The following is a 21,011-nucleotide window of genomic DNA, read 5'->3' on the forward strand; positions in this document are numbered from 1 at the left end:
ACTGGTGCTCTTTTTTTGTGTGTGGATCTAATACATTATTAAATGAGAAATTATCACAATATATAGAACACACCATAGTTTGAACTTATAAATAAGAAAATTTGGAAGAAAATGTGCCAATCATTATTATTTCTGATTTGTATCAATTTCGTTATTTTCATCATCTTTATTCATACTTTAATATACATTCTAATTTTTATCAAATTAATGTATGCTGTTTTGAACTACATAGGTGTGCTGTAAAATACAGAGCCTAAGGGGGCATTATTTTTTAAACACCTTTGTATTTTTTTTGAATATCTCATTCTACTCACTTAAATTCAAGAACATTGGTAAAAGTTATGATATCTCTGAGCCATAGTAGAATGTGTATAGGATTCAACAAAAATTTCATTATTTATAATCACCTCAGTCGAATAATTCACTTTCCTCAAAGAAAATTGTTTCAGGTCATCAAGAGGAAAATGTTCTCCAAAGAATATGAAAATGGGAGAACAATTTAAATTGGGATAAGGCAGACTCTCACATAAGTACAATTTTGAAAAATTTCCCTTCTCATTCTTGAATTTCTAGTCCCAAAGAATGCTTATTTGTATAAATCAAAACATGTTAAATTGTTGTGACAGTTCCGCTGTACTTCCCATGGATAAATGCCTAAGATGATGCTAAAGAAACTGATGAAAACCACTTTATTGTGCCATACTCTGGGGTTTCCTTCCTTTTCCTCCTAGAAAAATAAATAAATGCAACTGAACATCATACCCTAACAGGAGATAGAACTATTCAAACCACTCTGTCTCCAATTTATTTTTTTGAGTGACACTTTAGACTTTTACCTTGCATTCAATGTTCTTTCTTTGAGGTTCCAAAACTTTTTTACATGTACCTATATTATTTTGATGTACACCCAGGGCTTTTAAACAGGTTTTATTTGTGGTTGAACTTTTTAAACTCACTGTGTTTTCATTCATTTCTTAAACACATTACTGCGATTGTGTTTCAACAAAGAGAGGTAATAACAATTAACTACCTCAATTATATTTCTTCACTTTTTTGTAGTTTTAATATGCAAAACGAGTTGAATAATAAACTAACCATGATACTTAAAACTCAAAATGAGAGCACTGCTCACTAGACTATACAAATGGTATAGTAACAATGAGGGGACTATTTAAGTTGACGAAAGCATACTCTCCATTATTGGCTTTATTTTTAAGAAAAAGGACATTGGTAGATGAAAAACCAGAATCTCTTTTCAGACATTCAGGAAAACTAGACAACTTTAAAAAGACAGTAAATGGAGTGAAAGGGAAGCATTTTACTTTGCTAAATATTAATTTAGTAATATGTAATAACTTCATTGCTCCCTGCTTATTGGCAAAGGCAAGATGTGCGTGCTTTCCTTCTGAACACCGTATTAATGAAATTGAAGGTTGTGTGCTTTCTTCAATGTACATTCTGCAACATTTTGAAAGCTTAGCTGGGAATCCCTGTGGTGCTGACTGAAGGAAAAAAGGACGCAAAGTCTTCTCTAGTTTTTAAAAACCAGAAGTATTTTTCAGGAGTCATGTATGAAATAAACTGCTTATGAGAAAATAACCTGTAATGCTGCCTCAGTGTTTAGTGATAGAGGGATCTGTTTAAAACACTCTGACATAAAATATAAATCAGCTTTAACTTCAATTATTAAGTGCTAAAGTAGCATTCTTTGATAGAAAGGGGTGGGTTTCTGGCATTTCAATGATAAATATGTGTGAAAAGAGTTGTGTCACCATGGAAACCAAAAACCTCACCACATATTTTAGACAAGGCAAACACTATAATAGAAACTAGAAATCTCTAAAAACAATGTTGAAGCCTAATCACTGTTAGGGTATGTTTTCATATTTTTCCGTTGTAGTATTCTTTAGTTTTTAGCATTCATTTAAAGTTCTTAAGAATACTTTGAGATTTTCATCAAGTCATTTTTGAAATTTCAAGTGTTTCAATGAGTATTTCTAAATGAGCATTAAGGCAACCATCGACATGGTTGCATTATTAACTAATGTGTATTTTGCAAACTTCGAACGCATCTCTCGAAGAGATCAAATGCGTATTTCTCAGTGTAACACAGCCTCTTTTACAGCCATTCAGGCAGATACCTTTTATTCTTCTCCTTTAGCTTTCACTACCTATGAGTGAATTCTGGACTACAAGTGAAGTAGACAGTATAAGAAACGAGTGATGTTTTCCCTGTGACAAATTTTACACTTTCCGTCATTCCTGATAGAGTGCCCCTTGGCTCTTTTAGTCGGGACTACCTCCTGCTAGGAGCCAACACATTTCATATTCCCTCTTTCCCTAAAAGTACAGAGTTCAATTATTTTTAATGACTTAATTTTAAGTATATGTATATTTCAATGAAGGCTATGGTAAGCAATTCAAATATACCTTCTAATGTAAGAGGCAGTATTGGCAACAGAAAGGAAAACTGGTCCAGGATATTGAAATATCTAATCCTAGTTCTGTTTTTTCAAATAGCAATTTGGTCTTGGGAAAGCTATTTCATCTCTCCGGGCTTTGATTTTCATGTTCATAAAATGGGACTCATTATATATGCACATGACCAGGATTATTTTGAGAATCATTGTTTATCTGAAAATCTTCTTAAAAAACTGTAAATTATATTTCAAATATAAGGTAAAAATAAGTTTTATTACAGCTAAAAAGGCACCTAGGCTAAATATTGCATAATACTAACATGATAAACTCAGTTTATAGCTCACAGGGAACATTTAAGGTGTGCTTATACAAGACCAAAATATCTGGCTCAAAAGTGAACATTGATATAGGGTATATTTTCAAATAAAATTTCGCCTGCTTACTGGCTTTCTGTATTTATTTTGTCATCCATCAGACTATTAGTGATTATGTAGTTATCGTTGAGCAGTTCAGTAGACACTTTCAAAATTAAAATCACTGTGTAAAGTCTTTTCACAAGAGACATCATCATCTATGATATGTTTATCTGACTGATAACTATGTTGCTTCAATAAGCCATGAGAAATATACAGCAGGACATTGGATTTTTTTAAAACATATAAGTGCCATGTACATAAGTGATAATGAACCACACACAAAAAAAATATTTCAATCTTGTAGAGCATCACTCGGCCAATGGGTTTCTTCTAAAGAGGTGCCCATCTATTCCACAACATTCTCCACATTCCTAAAATTCCATAGTCCAGGGCTGCCGCACGGACACAAACTTGCATGGCCCCTAGAGTCAGTGCCATATATTTGGTGCCATGGCCAGTGTTGCTCTGTAAGAGTTACCCACTGCTCCTGTGAGAACGTAAAGCCTCTCCAACTCTAGGTGAGCCCGATAATCAGAAAGCACATGCCATGGCTTTCTGCTCTTTCCACAGTGCCAAGGAACACTGACACCATACTCCCAAACTTAAAGGCACATTAAAACACAAATGCATTGCCAACACTATTATAATAACGTATTTTTCTGCATGAGGAAATTTTTCCTACATAGTATTCAAAATAATTTTATTATTATAGTACCAAGTCTGAATGAGTACTTAAAAACCTCAGAGTTTTAACATGGTCAAGAAGGACTAAGTGGGAAGAGATCCAAAATGAAGGATTAGATAAACACTGTGCCTGCATCCTTCCATGAACACATTAAAATTACAACTAAATTATACAACAATCCACCTGGAGAATCATCTGAAGTCTGGCTGAACAGAAGTTTTATAACAATGGATATAAAGAAGAAGCCACATCAAGAGTGGTAGGAGGGGTTGAGATACAAAACTGTCCCCAAACCTCCATGTGGTTGTTGAAAACTAGGAGGGATATCTCAGCTGTGGAGGTTTCCCCCAGAGGAGCGAGGGACCCCCGCCCCACACTGGCCTCCCCAGGCCAAAGTGCTGGTGCTGGGAAGAGGAACCCCCACAACATCTGGCTATGAGAAACAGTGGGAATTCTGACAATCAGGGTGGGACAGAAGGCAAAAGAAATCCCAGGAGTCCTCTTAAGGGCCTGCGCACAGACTCTTTTACTTACAGGCACTCACCTTGGGCTCCAGTAGAGGGCTAGTACTCAGGGGTTGCTGGGGACATATAAGGGACAGACTGAGTTGTGTGGCTCTGGGAGGATGGCTGAATGACGGGTATTTTCCCTGTGTGGAGTCTTTCTCCCATGCAACCAGCAGACAGGCACCATCTTTACTCTGTTGAGCCCTCCCCACAGGCCAAATCTGAATTTCATTGGTCTTTTGAGCTCAGCAGCTCCGACGACTCACTGAGAGCCCACCCCACCCAGCTCTCCCAACAATGAAGGCATTTACTTGCAAGCAGCCAGCCCTATCCACGTTGCACTCTTTCTTGGAAAACTATTAACATCTCACAGACCCCAGGCTGGCAGCAACAGGCCCAGTGTGCTCTGAGACTTTTGCTGAGTAGCTTCAAGCTCAGTACTGACACAAAACCAGAGTCTACATTAATCTTATAACCACAACTCTTCCCACTCTAGTGACTTTGTGATACCCCACCTCACCCAAATTGCATATCACACGGAGGTTGTATCAGTGGCTGAACCTTAAGGGACCCAAAAGGTGGCAGCAGGCCTTGCAGTGTCCTGGCTTTTTGAGGAGAATCCCCAGGACTGGTACTTATGGCAGGCATCCTCAGTTCACAGTGTGGCCTCTCCCATGTGCCTCTAGGGTTAGCACAGGCAGCAAACAACCATGGATCACTTGATAGCTCCTACCAGGTAGACCCCAGCCAGTCACAGGCAGTGGGTGACTTGGACCTGCATGACAGCCCCTCCCAAGAGGCCCCAGAACCAATACATTGGAGGATGGCTTCAGACCACATCAGAACACCATCCAATTAGCCCCACATGTAGTACAGTGGCACACACAAAGGGCAGTGTCAACAGGCACCAGAAGCCCACTGGTGCAAATCCCACTCATTGAGGTAAACCTCTCCTACACAGCAGCCTGTAAGCTGTGGATGTGGCCAAACCCCACAGCCAATCAGCCTGAGAGTCAATCCCACCCACTAACATGCCAGTAGCAATCAAGGCTCAACTATAACAGGAGGGCAGATACAACAAACACACAAGGGACACTCCTGGAGCACCTGGCTTAGGTGACCAAGGAAGCTGTGCCACTGGGCCCCTCAGGGAACCCACTACATAAGGCAACCCGGCCAAGACTGCAGGATGTAGCTGATCTTCCTAATATTTAGAAACAAATAGAGAGGCAGTCAAAATGAGAAAACAAAGAAATACATCCCAAATGAAAGAATAGGAGAAAAACCGCAGGAAAAAAAAAAAAAAACTAAACAAAATGGAGGCAAGCAAACTACCAAAGACAGAGTTCAAAACAATAGTTATAAGGATGCTCAAGGAACTTAGTGAGAACTTTAACAGAGAGATAGCAAGCATAAAATAGAACTTAGAAACCATGAAAAAGAACAAGTCAGAAATGAAGAATATAATAACTGAAATGAAGAATGTAATAGAAGGAATCACCAGCAGACTAGATACAGCAGAGGATCAAATCAGCAATTTGGAAGACTAGGTAGCAGAAAGCACTAATCAGAATAACAAAAAAAAAAAAAAGAATCCAAAAAAAATGAGAAGCATTTAACAGACTTCTGGGACAACATCAAGCATAACAAAATTAGCATCATAGGGGTATCAGAAGAAGAGAGAAAGCAAGGAATTGAGAACTTATTTGAAGAAATAATAACTGAAAACTTTCCTAACCTGGCAAAGTCCAAGAAGCACAGAGAGTCCCACACAAGATGAACCCAAACAGTCCGACACCAAGACACATTATAATTAGAATGGCAAAGGTTAAACACAATGAGAGCATCCTAAAAGCAGCAAGAGAAAGTCAACTAGTAACTTATAAGGGAGCCGCCATAAGATTGTCAGCTGATATCTCAACAGAAACTTGGCAGACCAGAAGGGATTAGCACAAAATATTCAACGTATTGAAAAGCAAGGACTTACAAACCAGGATTCTGTACCCAGCAAGGCTATCATTTAAAATCGAAGGACAGATAAAGAGCTTCCCAGACAAGAAAAAGCTAAAGGAGTTCATCATCGCCAAACCAATATTACAAGGAGTGTTAGACTCACTTCTTTAAGATGAAAAAAAAAAGATAAAAATTATGAATAATAAAATGGCAATAACTACATCTCTATCAACAATTACTTTCAATGTAAATGGATTAAATGCTTCAATCAAAAGACTTAGGAGGGCTGAATGGATAAGAAAACCAGACCCTTACATATGCTGCCTACAAGAGACTCACTTCAGATTGAAAGATACATGTGGAAAGTAAAGGGGTGGAAAAAATATTTCATTAGAATTTCCATTCTAATTCAAAAAACCTGGGATACCAATACATATACCATCAAAATATGCTTTAAAATAAAGGCAATAACAAGAGACAATGAAGGACCCAGTAATCCCACTTCTAGGTATTTATCCAAAGAAACCCAAAACGCTATTTTGAGCTGCATCCATATGTTCACTGCAGCTTTGTTTACAAGATGTGGAGGCAGCTGGGTAGTCCGTTGTACAATGGAATTTTGCTCAGCTAGGGAAGGGAATGGGTTCTTCCCGTCTGTGGTGGCATGGGTGCACCTGGAGGGTATTGTGCTGAGTGGAGTATGTCAGACAGAGAAAGACAGGTGCAATGTGATTTCACTTATTTGTGGAATATAAAGAACAAAATGAGTGAACAAACAAAACAGAAACAAACTCATATATACAGAGAAAATTGATAGTTGCCTGATGAGAGGTGGCTTTGGGGTGAGTGAAAAAGGGGAAGGGATTAAGAAGTACAAATTGGTTGTTACACAGTAGTCATGGGGATGTAGGGCACAGCATAAGGAATATAGTCAATAATATTGTAATAACTATGTAGGGTGTCAGAGGGGTACTAGACTAATTGGGGTGATAGATGGGAGGGGTTATGGAGTCAGGGTGGAAAAGTGAAGAGATTAAGTATAAATTGGTTGTTACAAAATAGTCATAGGGATGTAAAGTACAGCATAGGGAATGTAGCCAATAATATAGTGATAACTATGCATAGTGCCAGGTAGGTACTAGATTAGTCAGGGGATCACTTCTTAAATTACATAAATGTCTAACCACTATGCTGTACACCTGAAATTGATATAAAATAATATTAAATGTAAAAAAAAAAAAAAGGACTGAGTAGGTCTGATTCGCAATCTCAGTGACCACTGATAAAAACTTGTGGAACAGGCTGTGACCAGAAATATGCCCATCTCCACATGGAATAACTAATCTTATAATATTCATTTTTCATTTACTCTTATTTCAATGAGGAGTATATATTCAGTAATTTCCTTTTATTGGACACATTTATGTTTTTAAGTTCCTTACATCTTTAAATATGTCACCAAATTCCTGGATTCATAGAAATCCTCACATACTTTCTGGAAAATGAAAGTTTATTTTCAAAATATATTTTCCTCTATGTTTACTAGGATCAGCACCTGTTGAAAGCAAAGCTGTGGATTATTAGGAAAACTTGAAAACAGGGACTGATATAGTAGTTTGCCTATTGAACAAATGCAATGAGTTATAAAATGTATATCTATAACTATACATTTATGTTTTTAAATATTGTCCCTATTTGTTACAAAAATTTAAATCTGTCACTTTTAATGATAAAAAATAAGGAGCTGTCTGGGCACATTCATGCATTTTTACTATAACAGACTGAAATATTATGATCAATATATACACAAGAGTATACATCTAGATAAAAGAAAAATAAATCAAAATCATTCTCAAGTCTAGGTTATTTCCTACACAATGACTAACATCTCGAAATTTCTAAAAATCTAGACTTTATGTTACTAATCCGATCAAATATCGTACAGATATAGCAGTCTCTCAGATAGTCATTTCCTCAAAGAGCATCACTGTCCAGCATGGCTCCCCACACCCCTACCAATTAATTTCCTACTAAGCAGGAAGGAGATCTATTTCCAATTTTTTCCCCTCTACAAGTACAGAATTCCAGGCTTTCTTTAAAAGTTACATAAAAAAATCTTTGGAGTTTTATATTCTTGTAGCCAAAAAACAAAAACAAAAAAAAATCACTGACGTTTCTTATCAAGTTTGATCAATGTCATGTTTTCAAGCTAAGTTCTAATGATTTTACAGTGATTTTGGAGCATTAATTAATTTAAGAAAACATGTTAGGTTTTAACAGATTGAAATAGCAGACATCAAGAAAAGGCTAACAGCCAAAATAAGTTTAAGGGAGTTCACACAGATCTGTTTGCCGACTTTTTTTAGGTGATAACAGTTAAGTCTTGTGGGACTTAAAATAGCAACTCTTTTTCAAAAGAAACACTTTTAGATATGCTGTTACGCTAATAAATAACTACAAAGAGCATATAATAAATAACAATGATAACTACTAATAGTTTATTGCAAAACTCCTTCATTCCTACCTCTTCTTTCTAGTCTCCTGCATGCACAATTTATCATAAGAGGTGAAAGATAAGAGTAGCATAAAATAGTAGCATACATTAATAGAAGAAAAAGTGATTTGAACTCTAATTATGAAATTATTACCTATTTATGAGTTATTAGCCATTTCTTTCAAAGTTGCACTTTAAAAATACCATACTACTTATCATTATTATTGATTTACAAACATAGAACTAAGTTACTCAAATATTGATCTAGCTTGTTATATTTGTTTGAAGAAAAGCCCCACCCACAAATGTATGCAAAGTGAGATCAAAGCTAGGTAATATATGGGTACATAATCTGTGGTGTGAATTTAGGACATGAAGTAGGTAAAATCTTTCTAAAGTGTCGATGATACATTTTTGTCCCATTTTATTTAACAATTGAATGCTCATTAAAATGCATTGAGAACAGGGTAGAAAGAGTGAGCTGGGTGGGAAAAAGTTATGTAACCAGGGAGAGAAAACGTAAGAATGCTTAGGGTCTGAAGGTGAAAGAAGGATATAGAACAGGAATCTGAAGTCCTTGCAGATACAATTTGGTCATTCCAGGCTCTTCTTAGACTTGACCATTTCCTTCCTTCTCTTTTAAGAATCCGTCTATGCCCTTCTTGACATTGTACATATCAATTTACCTTTAATGATATAGTTTATCTCAACAAACATGGGCTAATCAACCACAGGCACAGTCTCTTACATGGGTAAGTTGCCAATCAGCTACTTTGGCATTTTGAGTTGAGAATTAGAAAAGAGAAAACTAACCAAAAAGATGTTCTGACACCAGATCTGCAGACACCGGGAGTAGAGGATCAGTGTGAACAATAACAAAAACAAGCAATTTTAGGGAAAACCTTTTTTTACCCAAATTGAACTTTAAAACTTTGAATGTGTGAAAACATCTATTAAGTACAATGCTCAAAGTTTTTTCTTATTCAAATTTTAAATTGTTTGTGTATTTGAACCCAGTGTGTTGGTTTTCAGGTTTTTTGTTTTGTTTTGATTTGTTTTTTGTTTTGTTTGTTTTTTTCAGATATCTCTTTTCTTCATTTATGAAACTTTCCCTGACACAAAATGCAACTTATAAGTAATTCTGGCTTGGCAAGTCCTCATATGCACTCACAGATTACCTACTGTTCTCGTGTTAGGCGCACCAAGCATGTTACTCTCTACGTAGACGTGTTTCGACTCACGACGACAGCTGATGTCTGATTCACTAAGTGACTGCTCAAGGCATTTGTACTAGTTCAGTATTCAGACTTATTTATGTCAAAGTTTTGTTGTAAACAAAGCAACTGAAATGATGTATTAGATGGCTACTGACAAAGAGGTTTTTAAAACTACTCACTTATACTTTAAAGAAAAAAATCACATAAATATGTCAAAGTCCTATGAAAATAAAGAAGGTCCTTTGAACGTAAACTAAAGCCAGTGACATTCCATCATATGTTTCCTGTGCCATTTTAGTTATCTGCCAAACTGAAAGAACTGTCAACAAGATGTTTGAACATTTGCTTCAGAAAAATAATCTTTCTCCATTAAGAAAAAGTCCTTGAAAGCAAGAAAAGCCAAGTTCTTTTAAGTTCACCCAAGTTGGAGTCAACTCCACGCGCCTGTGGCTCGTCCATGTACAAATGTCGAAGCACAGGCAGGATAACATGCTATTTACCCTTAACAACCAGCTGTAAACGACTCCACCTAGGGAAAGGCTTTTTAAAAGCTTAATGGTGAGGGAAGAGAACATGCACATTTTCTAAAGAAAAACAAAAACCTGTTTCTGGGTTTGTCTCCTAAATTGGACCCACATCCTGACCGGCTGCCACACAGGAAGGCTCATTGCATAGGCAATAAACCCAATCTTCTCAGTGGAGGGAGAGACCACTGTTGATCCATATCTTTCCAGCATTTTTATCTCTGATCAGGGATTACTACAATCGATTATTTAACACTGGGAGGGGACACCTGAATAGTTCTATTTGCATTGTGGACAAAAAAAGAAAAAAAAATCTATATATACATATGAATTAAGAAGCACATCCTTTAAAAATCACTAAAATGAATTTACATTGTCTTCCAAATGGTTTGCGCTGACCTCATGAAACTCATCCAGGATGTAAAATGGAAGAGAGAACAAAAGCAAGTAACTTTCTAAAATGCCATAGGAAAATGAAGGACAAAGATATTTTTTAAAAAAGATTAAAAGATAGAGGGAAAAATGATGAAAAGTGGAGAAGAAATGAAAAGAGCTCTCTGAGGGTTCAAGGTTATTTATCCTCCACTCCAAAATATTAAAAGTAAAGCCTAATTATTAAGGCTGCATAGATGTCTGAACCAATCTGATTCAATCCAGTCGCATCCCTTTATAGTTCTCTGGAAACTAATAAATACATTATTTGTACCTAAAGGGTTACTAACAAAAACATGTAACTTTTTAAACTTTGGAAATTGCTTGTAATACTTTTTAACACAAATGTTCAACATCAGAATGCTAATAATTTATCTGAATAAAAGTGATTTCATAAACTCACAGAAATGCAGTTATCAACTGTCTTGTTTATGTGGATATGTAGAAAAAAGATCTCAGAAAGATGCAATATCATATTCTTTTCAAGGAAAAAGCCAGCTTTGTTCCTTCACTTCTACTTTCTCTTGTAGAGATTTTCAACTTCTGTGTTTTAATGACAACTTATTTCACCATTGATTTTTCAAAATTGTACTCTGAAATGCACAAGTTTGACCATGGACTAATTTCACAATGACTGCCTTGGAAAACAAACAAAACAAAAAAATCCTACCACTCATACAGAATCCTTCTTTAGTCCTCTAATTTGCATAACATTGTTGATTCAATGCGTGTGGCTGATTAGGTCAATCTATCCTCTTATCAATTAGAATATTCCAGATTAAATAAAAAGTAATAAGAACTGCCTGAAACCCGTGATAATAATTCATAAGTTATTCATGTTTCTGTGAAACATACCTATCAGGGCACAGTGTCTTCTGAAAATAAAACCTCCTGCATTGAATGCCTATCCTAAAAAAACATTTTCCTTAAAGATAGTACTTACTTTACATTTCACCAAAATGATCCGGTTAATATTTAAAACTACGTTTTTCTAGGTAAAATGCCATTAACATGTCCTCAACTCTCAAAGCTTTTAGAGCCTACATGTCTCTGTGGTGTATATATGCTGTTTATGATGATATGAAGTTGTTGTTTGTTTGCTTATTTGTTTTTAAACAATTGGGTCTTTTTCCCCGACTACTAAAATAATCCAGTCATATAGGGGTGCAACATTAAGCAGTCTTTGAACCTCTTTGAAGAGTCTCTTCAACTACAAAACGAAAAAACTGGTCTCTACGACTCTTTTCTGGACTAAACTCCCCCCAGTCTGCCATGCTATTATTTCAGCCATCTGAGGAGCCAAACAGATCACCTGTGTGTGCTTTTATTGGGGGTGGGGCGGGGGGCTGTCAGTAACACAAAGAGACCAAAACTTTGTAGAAAATCTGTTTGACCTAGTTACTCAAATTTAAAAATATGCAGCCAATCTCATTTATTTCATTGAATTGTTTTGGTTAATTGACCAGTAATTCAGTTAAAGTAGCTGAAGCAGTGCCTGTGTAGATTAAGCTTCCGCCGCCAAATACACTGATATGTCTGAGTTGGTGTTGAAAGGAAACATGTACTTAACTATTTAATAAATTACAGTTGGAGGAAAGAGGCATCACGTAAACTCTTCAGGTAGCAGAATAAAATTTCAATCATGTAAATAATGCATTGTCTATTTTCTGCTTCCGTTAGAGTATAGTTTCTGATTCTCCAAACTGTTGTCTGACAGGCCTGGGTTCTCCCAGCCAGGTGATGGTACATTTTTCAGCCTGTCAAACTTGCTGGCGCCCTTTTTCATTAGACACACTGCTCTGTGCTTAGCCACTGTATTCGTTCATGCAGACATCCTCTACCTCCAGTTTAACACTAAAATTGATTTGCTAGGTGCTCCTTTGCTTCTTCACATTTCACATCTTCCCACTGAATTTCTTGTGTCAGGAGCACAGCACTCTTTCCACTTCCATCCGCAGAAATCTGAAGACTCTTTGGGTTTTCTGAATATTTAAATGGCTTTGTGACTGGTATCAGTGTGTTTCATTCTGTAGTACTTTGTTGAATGCAATTTTGTATTATTCTTTGAGAGTATTCAGTGCTTGGTTTTATTTTGGATTCTGTCTGGTTTAACATTATTGAAACTTACTTACTGGTCTTTGCGCGTGAGTTAATGGCAGCAGACTTTTTTTTTTTTAATTTTGTGAAAAACAAAGTTCCTAATTAGTATTCCCCCCACAAAACATATTAAAAACAAAAACTCCATGATAGAATATGGATTTGGTTGAAGTTAATAGTTTATTTTTCATAAAAGGAATATACAAGGTAAGAGCAAAAACTAAATACTCTCATACAAATGAAAATATATACTCTCATTTCTAGCAAAAGTAGAAGAGATGAATGTAAAATGGTTCAGGTTTGCAATTATATGATATAAGTTGGCACAGATCTGGGATGTTCTCAGGAGGATTCAAAGCCCAGCCACTTAGCGCTCATTGATAAGACATATTTATGGAAGCATATTGTTTTAAGTGGTCAAATTTGGAGACTTTTGGAAGTATAGGTGAAAGTTCAAACTTCTTTACTAAAGTGCAGGCATTGTGTAATAAAATACCCAAGATGATTCATTCAGTCAACCTAATATCTACTCGTCAAGGAGGAGAACAAGCTGAGGAGGTATTATATCTTTCTCTAGCATAACATGTTAAGTGCAGCTTTCCAATCTAAAAGGTAGAATTGTTCCTTTGAGTAAAATAATTAATAATCCCAACAAAAAGAAAGCTGTTACGAGAGAGACCTCTAGTGGAAAAAAATGCAAGTGCCTTGGCAAGGGGTTTTATTGTTTAGCCGCTTCTCAAAAACCAGTATTTGTATATGCTGTTTAAAACAGAGTCCACAAAACAGCAAACTAAACTCCTCTTTAATGCTTATTACAAGTAATTTGTTCAAGAAATTAATACTTTTCAGAGCAGGGTCAATAAAGGCCTTAAAGGAGACCTCTTAGACAGTAGATTTTGGAAAACCAGTTATAGGCATCTAAGAGAAAGACAAGATTTGTAAAAGAGGGCAACCAGAATTTGGAGGCACTTCAGATCTAAGAGGTACTGCCTAATTTGTTTCTTGAATCAATTCTTTAATCATAGATAATTTTTTTGACATAAAAATATCAAAGCACATTTTTATGTGTGGAGGGTGAGGCAGAGATTAGGGTGATTTACCAGTTTTTCACACAAATCATAACATTTATTAATAAAACATTAAAATATTAACTCAAAGTTAATTTTTAAGAAAAATGTCAAAAGTTGGTGATGTGCAGAGTGAGGTGGCACCAAGGACAGGGTTTTTAAAGAAAACAGTTGCCTCTGGATCGCAGAATACCTCATTCGACTAACGCTCCTTAGTTTTAAAGATTATTCTTCTCTGTTCTTCATACAGTTGCATTTAATATACCCTCTGATGTGTAGCAAATTTTAACAACTTATTAAAATTTTCTACTTTAAAATATATTGATGATAAGTAGGAACATTAGGATATGTTTTCTGGTTAGATAGGTAGCACTAAATCTCAGAGAAATCTGGGTCTCCTCATTGTGTTTACCAACTAGGTAGGGATGTAACTTGTAGTTGAAATGAGGACATCCGCTTCAGTTCAGAGAAATGCTGTGACCCAGGGCTGCATAATTTAAGAAAGGGCTTCAGGCGTGAGGAAAAAAATTAGAAGAAGCTGATAATCCAAGGGTACAGCTTTAACTCAGCACAGAAATATTGTTATGGCTTCTAAGAAAAGTATTATAGCTGTGGGAACCAGTTGCTTCCAGTAACAATTTCTGAAATTCTCTTCCATAATAATGGTAATTGTTATATACACCTTTAAAAAAATTATCCACAGTAGAGCTTTAGTTTTTGTTGTTGTTCAAATGTAGCACCCAAATTTAGGAAAGGAGTATTTTGTGAGACTAATTTTATTCTCAATGTCAGCCCCTAGTTTTCTTACCCATTTTTAATTCTGCCTATTATCTTTAGTAAAACTCTCTTCAGTTTCTCTTTGGGACAATGAAAGTTTAAAGCCTATTTGCAAGGCAGGTTATTCGCAGCCCTTAGATTTTTATATTAATATATCTCCATTAATGCTGAAGAGGATCTATCTTTCCATTCTTACAAAAGTCTGAATATCCCATAAAACAGGACATCATAATCTCTTCAAATCTGGGCTGGCGGCTGGCAGCCAGGTAAATTAGAATGGTTAGGGGTGTGTGGGGCGGTGGGGGAGGGCATTGCTGGAGAGCATAACGCAAATTTTAGTCCCTTGACTTTGTTTGCAGTTTAGAATGGAGCATCTTCAGAGAAAGAAAAATAGCTTCAAATTATGGAGGCTTTGAAATTAGATTTTTTGTTTATATTTAAAAATATAATGCTAAAAAATTGTACCAAAGGTAGAAAAGCAAAAAACAACATGTTAATCTGGCCTCCTTTCTCACTCTCTCTTTTTTAAAAGAAAACGAATCACATTCCTAGGTTTCCATGTGTTCTTTACATAAAACTATACATTTGTTTATCACTGTTCCTTTAGCAATATTAACCCAGCCTGTACCAGCATGTGCACTCCTGTTGGGTTTCCTCGTGCTCTTTCTGATCTTAATAGATCCATGCGCCACGAAAAACTAATTTCCACAAGCACGTTAAGACATAAGAAAGAGTGAAGATGTTAACAAAAGTCTTCAGAGTTCTCCAGGATTCTCATCGGAAAAGGAAAAGTCGATTTGTTTTGGCTAAGGGGCTGAAATGCAAAGTCCTCACTTACCATTTAGTGCCCTGATATGCCTCTCTCTCTCTCTCTCTCTCTCTCTCTCTCTCTCTCTCTCTCTCATATATATATATATATATATATATATATATATATATATATATATATATATATATATATAAAATCTCACACACACACTCACACCAGGAAAGAACTCTGCAAATACAATTTTATCCTTATTTTAGGCATGCTGCAGATCTGTCTTAATTATTAACATTTACACACTTCTGTTGCCTTTTTTGCTTCTCTTTTGGGTGCAAACTATGGGGAAGAAATAAAGGAAGGAAGAGATTCAGTCCTTTCTGTACTATGTGTGCACTGTTTTCAATTTTGCTTATTTTAGTTTGGAGCTGTATTTTTATATACTCTGCTTTCAGACTGCAACAAATTAGTTCCGGATTTTTCATTTCCCATCATTCAATGTCATTCCCACTCTTATTCCCATTCCAACAGTATGAACCACCAACTAGGCACAAGACGTGAGAAGCACTTGACTAAAAAGCCAACAAACAGCCATGGACGGTCTCAGCTGACCCCAACATTCTTATTCTGCAGCACTGCCAGTGGTGAAGTGTCCTTCATAGGTCCCTAATGCTTCTGTGCTTTGGCTTCTCTGTCTGCAATATGAAAATGTCACTATTTCCCCTATTCAAATGTTGATATAAAGATAAAATGCTTAGAAGAAATACAAATACAAAATAACATTATGTATCTAAAAATGAAGACAGCAGCTGTAGAATACTGTTAGAGTCCCTCTGTTTAACAGAATTGAGGGCTGTCCTTGAAATGTACCTAGTTTAAATCCTGTGTCCATTGCTTTGGAACCTTACTACAGCCACACAAATGACTGGCACTGACTTGTGGGTGAACCCAAGCCGAACTTTGAATTGACCTCTGCGTGTTTCCTTCCCTGTGCCTGTAAAGCAGCTGTGGCCAATTAGTGTTCAACAATCATCTTCCACCCGATAAGTGATTTCATGTTACAGATGCAATTGCACCAAAGAGGGCTAGGTGTCTAACCCTCGATTATTCTAGGCTTTTCATCCTTAAGGAATTTCAGAGGAAGAACCAATGAGGTCATCTGCTCCATTCATACAACAGGAATTATTTAAACACTTACTAAGCAGGGCTTCCTCTGGTTTGTCAACAAGAACATTTCTGGTAGGAAATATCCTTGACATGTAAGTAATTATAATCGACATCTTAATCAATTCAAGATTTTTTTCACTAGAGTTAAACATTAGGCTTACTTTCTCTTTCTCGTGAGAAATCAGAAAGCTCTGTCAGTATGGATTTTCTGGAAGACCATTGTTTCTACATCAATATAGGGAAATAGAAAAAGGCCATTCACCTATCTTGTTTAAAAGAACATCCGTGTAATATGGACATAACTTCCTTGGTAGATACATTACCTAAAATATCTCTTCCAACTCTAAAAACTCTGATTTTATTTTTCTTTGTTCATATGGTAAAATTCATAGGAATTTAAAAACAGCACATATCAGTGTGGGCTTGAATTTGTATTTGCATATTGTTCTGCAGATATTTGCACACAGAAAGAAGGGATAGAGAACTTAGCAGATACGTGAACAGTATAACATTGCTGAAATTGTGCAGGTATAATTCTAAAATCATTTCATCTATTGTACATATATCTATACCTTCTACTAGATTATGAGTTTTCTAAGGGCAAGGATCATATCAATCTTTGTACTCTAGTATCCCTCATTTTTTCATTTGTGCATTTATTCCACATTTATTGAGTACGTGCTATGTAACAGGAATAGTCTTATATGTAGAAATTTTAAAAATATGATACAATGATGTTCCTCATCCTAAAAGAACTCACAGCCTAATAAAAATAAAATAATATTGTATTATATACTTTTAGCAAGTATACAGTTTGAAAAGCACATTTATTTCCATGATATCTTTTGAAGCTTAACAACCATGTGAGGTTGGTATAATTAGCCCCATTTTTACAGCTGAGGAAGGTGAGTTTCACAGAGGTTAATTATCTTGCTTCAGGTCACTCAGCTTATCAATCATGAATTCCAGGCTTCTCACTCCAAATCCTGTGGGTGCTTAATAAATACTACTACTAATCCAACAATGCAGAAGTGGATTGTTGGATTATTAATACTGATGGATTATTAGTTGTCTTGCTTCTTCTTCCAATCAAATGAAAATATTTATAAAACATCTTCCTAAACATCTGTCTTAAATCCATTCCATAAATAAATTACATGGAGTCAAAACTGAAACTCCTGATTGACCAGATGAATTGTGAACATAGGATCTTTCAAAATAAATCAAAATATTCCCGTACCCTAAAAAATTTAGTACCGCAAATCTGATTCAGTCAATTTCAACAGCCAGAAAAATCTGCTTGTGTGCATAAGGCATTGCACGCAATAGGAGAATACGTTAGTACATGCCCTCATGGTTCCAGTTCAAAGAATTACTGTGCCAAAAGTTGTTTCCTCTGTTATGGGTCCAGGAAAATCTGATTCTTGTTAGTATCACTTCCTATACACAGGGAAAGTAGTAGAATGCTGCTTTGATTCAATCCAGTCTACATATAGCACTGTGTCTGCCAGGCTGTATTTGTATTAAAAAGAGAAAAAATAATAATATGTTACTCAAAAGCTCCTGTGTTGTGACCAAAAGAGTCATGTGGCAGGGGAGTGGGGCAACGATAGCATCTTGTGTGTACTAAAACACATTAGAATCATTTAAGACCGTCGGACTGCATGATATGCATGTTAATTAGAGTAAAGAGTAGATCGAGTCAGATAAAAATTGCATATGCAATTATCAATTGAGGAATTACTTAAACAAAGTATAAGATGTTCTAAGTGTCAGTACGACAAACCTTGACTGTAATAACTGTAGAAAGTGCTATGGATCTCATTGACTTTGGGTCCATTGTGTTCCCAAGCATTTTATACCATAAGCAGGGGTATCTCTGGCCCATATTTGAATGATAAGTTTTTCCTTCTTTGAAATTTTGCTTTTCAATTTTCTCTTAAATTCCATTTTTCTTTTAAATTTTCCCAAACCAAGGTTTGAGATAGAATGGTATTTAAGATGATGAAAAATGCCATGACATTGGAGTGTTTGAATATCTCAGATTGCAGATCAGAAAGCTGCAGATCACAAATCATGTATAATTCTGCTGCAATGTATCCTGTTCATTCATTCATTCGTTCATTCTACAAATTTTTATTGAACATTTACCCGGTGTTATAAAAATGTTGAAGCATAACTCTTTCTCTGTGTCCACCCAGAATTCACAGTTTAATAATGGAAGCAAGACAAATGCAATTATCTCTTTCAGTGAAAGTATATCAGTTAATATTGAAGATAAGGGTCAAAACGAACACGAAGAAGGTCAAGACATTTGACGAGGGCATAACACCAATATGATTATCAGGCACTGAATGATTCACCTTTATCCCCACAGTGCCCAGAGCAGTTGCTGATACACGGATGACAAATAAATATTGAGTGAATGAATGAATGAATGAGTGAGTGGAATGAACATTGCAGGTCAAATTCTTAAAGAATCCAAAAAAAAAGTCAGTTTCCTTGGCTCCAGTGACTAAATAAATGTTAAGCTAATGGTGAATGGAATAAAAACTGTAGGCCTGATGTTCAAAATATCTAGAAAATGCCAGTTTTCTTGGTTCAGTTGCTTGACTCCACACTGCATGGCTTTTTTCACCCAACCACCTAATCATTTCATAAGACAGACTGAGTGAGAAATGAGAATTAGTAGACCATGTGACAGGTAAGATATGCCTTGGTCTTCAGAGGGGCCTCGCCTGCGGGGACTAGTCCACCTAGTCTCAACACATGTTTTAGTTTTTGGCATTTGCTTTTAGGGATCCTAGTAAGCTCTGAGTTGTTGTTGTTATTGTTGTTGTTGTTTTGGTTGTTGTGTGTGTGTGTGTGTGTGTGTGTGTGATTTGTTTTTACCCACATACTGAAAACATCATCTGTGTTAATGTTCTCCATACGACATCACTCTGACATACTGTAAACATGATAGCGTATTTTACGGCACTTGGAAAAATAAGCAAGAAAAGGAAATATTCTCCTTCCAAATATATTGGTCAAATATATTTTATAGTTAACTAAACTTAGCACACAGGCAGTATCCAAAAATGTTCAGAAATGAACTATTGAGTAAATTTGATCTAATGAATGCAACTATTCAGAGAAAAACTTAGAGATGCCTTGAAAATATATTATTTCCTGCTTTAAAGATGTATTGCCTCCTCTACAAAAATGTCTTTACTACAATTCTAGTTCTAGGTCATTAATATTGCAAGGCTTATGGCTCACTTTCAAGATTTTAGAACGCAAACAAAGGACTGAAACTTGAAGGGTTCGATTAATTTTAAGTTTTTTTTTTTTTTTTTTTTTTTTTTTTTCCCTCCACATGTAGCAGAATCACAGGCATGGACTCAATTTCATTTTTACTGAACAGTCATGGGGAAAAAAAAGTAAAAATAAAATGGAAGGAATTCATTTAACTAGGTGACGTATGGAGAAAAGAGAGACAGGATGTAAACAGAACCAAAGCACTGAAAAGACATCAGCTATAAGCTTCTTCAATAGCAGAAGGTCATGTGGGGTCTCCAAGCTCTTAGTACTGTCCTGGCAGCTACAGAGGCAGGCCTTGTATTTGAGATTTGAAAGTACAACAGGACAGGTGGCTTATCATGTAAATTATTCAAAAGTATGTAAACTCGTATTTAGACATTTCTTTAAGTATTATTCAAAAGTTCAGATTATAATGTTCTAGTTTTGCCTCAACTTATTTCCTGACTTTCGTTTTCCCTGAAAACAGGCAGTTGAAGACATCCATTGGTATGTATTACTTAAATACACAGCCCCTGTTACTGTAAGTCATCTCCAGCAGTAAAGATTAAATATGAAAATTGTTTCTCATTAGGTTTTAATTTGTGATTCATCTTAGATATGCTAATAGGATAAGGCATTTGGTTGATTTGTTTTTTAAAAGTTAAGGATAAAAGAATATATAATGAAGTTTGACTCTTCCAATATTCTTTAAGGATTTAAAAAATCAAGTTCCTATGTTTACATGTAAAAAATGACATAAGAGAAAAAAATTCTACTGCATGGAAAAAACAAAGCCAAACTGGTTTGCTATCTGTATTTCAGCTGACCCACAGAGAGGAATTCTTTTCCATTATCTTAAAGAAGTAAACTGCTCTTGTAGTATTATAAGCATCCGTTTTGTTTTATTTTTTTTCCCAGCATTTACTAAGGATGTTTAAAATAATCTTGAGCTCTTTCAGCAGCTGTTTATCAATGCATTTTACGCCTTTGGTTAGCTATAATCTTCGTCATTTTAGTACATCGAGCCCTAATCTTCAAGTCTGTCAGTCCCATTTTGCATTACAAATCATTTGTAGTTTTATAACTGTCATTTCCAAGGACATCTGGAAACGATGGATTTATGAAAGGTTACCATGCATTCTAAGAAGGCCGAGAATTAGCATGACTTTGTAAAGGTTCTTATAAACTGAGCAGCAGCTATCATTGGCAA

This window comes from Rhinolophus hipposideros, assembly GCF_964194185.1.
Source record: "Rhinolophus hipposideros genome assembly, chromosome: 25".
Classification (NCBI taxonomy): domain Eukaryota; kingdom Metazoa; phylum Chordata; class Mammalia; order Chiroptera; family Rhinolophidae; genus Rhinolophus; species Rhinolophus hipposideros.